The sequence below is a fragment of the Penaeus monodon genome, chromosome 32, assembly GCF_015228065.2.
Source record: "Penaeus monodon isolate SGIC_2016 chromosome 32, NSTDA_Pmon_1, whole genome shotgun sequence".
NCBI classification, from domain to species: Eukaryota; Metazoa; Arthropoda; class Malacostraca; order Decapoda; family Penaeidae; genus Penaeus; species Penaeus monodon.
In genome coordinates, this window is record NC_051417.1 from 15,610,890 (window position 1) to 15,613,431 (window position 2,542).

The following is a 2,542-nucleotide window of genomic DNA, read 5'->3' on the forward strand; positions in this document are numbered from 1 at the left end:
TGCTCTAATCTGATGCTGAGATTTATCTGACTGAGGCAGCAGCAGGGATGGTGCTCAGAGAGTTTTCCTTCTTCTTTTTTTCCCCTCCCCACTTAATTTTTTTTTTAATCTCTTTTTGACTGATGCTGAGTGGGAGAGAGAAAGATGCTGAGGGCTGGGAGATTTTTATCTTGGGAGGAGTGATGCTGTGGTTTTGCCTTTCAGCTTGGGAGTGTGAGGAAGGCTAGGTTTGTGTTAGGAAAGGAGTGCTTGTTCTTTGTGCATTTTGAGAGGGAGTCCAGATCATATCCTAGGCTTGAGTCGAAGGAAAGGAAGATTTAATCTCTGTTTTCAAAGGATATTTCCAATGTATTATTGCATGTACATTGGTGATGTGTATTAGATTGTAGATTGTGTACTTAGTGTTGTAAATCCTTTTCATGTTAAAATTAATGAGTGGAGGGAGGATTCTGTATTTGCCGAGATATTTCTTAAATAGTGATTGTTTAGGTTAGTTTGTTAGATTGTTGAAGATTTAATTGTAATGGATTACTATGAAGATAAGATTCAGTTATTAAACTTATATATGTCCTTTTCACCCAGAAGTTAGTTCGGAATTTTGCTTTTGGTGTTAGAATCTAAATTTTGGGGATTGTTGGAATACCTTAATTTGCCGTTAAATGTATTGCTATTTTGGCTTGTCTTTAGCGTTATTTTATTGTGGAAATTGTTTCCAAAATATTTTTTTTGTGCTGGAAATCAAACTATATTTGTTCTTGATTGTTAGATACAAATGATATTTGGTAATAGAAAATATTTTCCAAAACTACAAGAAAAGATTATCATTAAGCATAAGAGAGTAATATTTAGGTTAGGCTAGGCTAAAGGTAGGTTTGGATAAGTTACATTTGACTGTGTATCATTCAGGGTAAAAAAAAAAGTATGGCTGGCAGAGCTTTAATTAAGATTTAATAAGATTATGTTGTGTTGTGTTAAGTTATTTAAGATGTTTTAAAGTTGTCATAGTATTTATTCAAGCCCAGACAGAATTGAGGGTAAATGTTAAGAGGATGCCTGTAGTAGCTTTCAAAATAATATTGGTCATGTTCTATCCAGAGCAACTTCAACTTTGCTATGATTTTTGGAGAAAGGATGTATAATCTGTTCTGTATTAGAAGAACTTTGTCAAATGATAGCAGCATCCACCATGCTATATGCTCCTGCAAATGTCAATAACCTTCACTGTGTATGTACCAGCAAGCTACAACATTATTCATGAATTAAAGTATCTTTTTTAATGATGGAATCTACGAAAGACAAATTAAGATCATAGAAATAGTTATTTAAAACCAATAGTATATACAGATGATCTTCATCTTGCACTGGGGTTACTTCCAAATAAATACATTATGTTAGAAATGTCTGAAGTTGGAAATGCATATGATGTCCACCATATATTAAAGGAATTCCAATTTTATATGAAATAAGGTAAATGCCAGAAGAAACCTAAAGTAGTTTTTAATTCTTGTAGTTATATTTGTTGTACATATCTTGATCCACTTGAAACTTATTACCTGTGATGGAGATCTACTCTAGTACTAGGGCAGTGTCAAGCTATTACTGCAGCCTCAGTACTTTGTTCTCCAGTAGAGGTCATTTTATATTCTGGTAAACTTGAGATTTGAATAGTTTTTATATAACAATAAATTGGCATGCAGGCCTGTAAGCAGAATCTTCCTATAAAAGTGGTTCTTAAGCAGTGGAGGGTTATCAGTGGGATTGCAAAAGCTTAGGAAATAATACTTTAAGCCAATTTTGTCACTTGTCAGTGTTCATGTCTTCAAGAAATGCGGTATAAGAATTAGGTGAATTAAGATTACTGAATATTTTTCTTCTCTCCATTAACTTAAATGTACGTCATTTGAAAAGTAATGTAGAATGACTGATGATGGGTTGCAGATGCGTCAGAGGTTTGAGAAGTGTTGCAAGTATGAAAAAAATTGGGAGATGCTCTCCTAAAATTTATATGGGGGATCATTGGCTTCTGTAAGAGTTCTGACATGCAGGGCGGCAGCTCCAGTTAGTTGAAGGCCATGGTTGTCTTCTAATCATTTAGCAAATTATTTTGGCTATAATTATAACCCCAAGAAGCATTAGAGGAAGCAGAGTCTAGTAGTAAAATGATTAAGTTAATATATCTAAAAACAAGTATTGGTGTGCAAGTTTGGCCAACAAGTATCTGTATATTTTTTTATTTATTATTGTTATTTTTACAAAATGAATAGGCCTTCTGACAATAATGTGATTCCTTTTCTTTTTTCTTATGTTGGCATACTAAATAGATGCATCTTATATATTATAATAGTAGATTGCATAGCAGTTAAAACAAATGTGGCTCTAAGTTATGCTGAAAGGCAGTGTAATGTACACTTTGTCACTCATAAGTTTGGGTTTTGATGGTTCCATTGCATTTTTTAAAAGTAGAATATGGCACCATGGTTTATAGATTTATTCAATGGAGTGCTAAATATTCAAACAAACTATATCTGGCATCACTCTTATA

At 33.2% G+C, this 2,542-nt stretch overlaps 1 protein-coding gene across 1 annotated transcript in view; it reads left to right on the top strand.

Moving 5' to 3' along the window:
* Positions 1-2,542, top strand: part of LOC119593670 (nucleolar protein 58-like) — a gene marked incomplete in the record, with an annotated part of 14,042 nt that overhangs the window by 835 nt on the left and 10,665 nt on the right.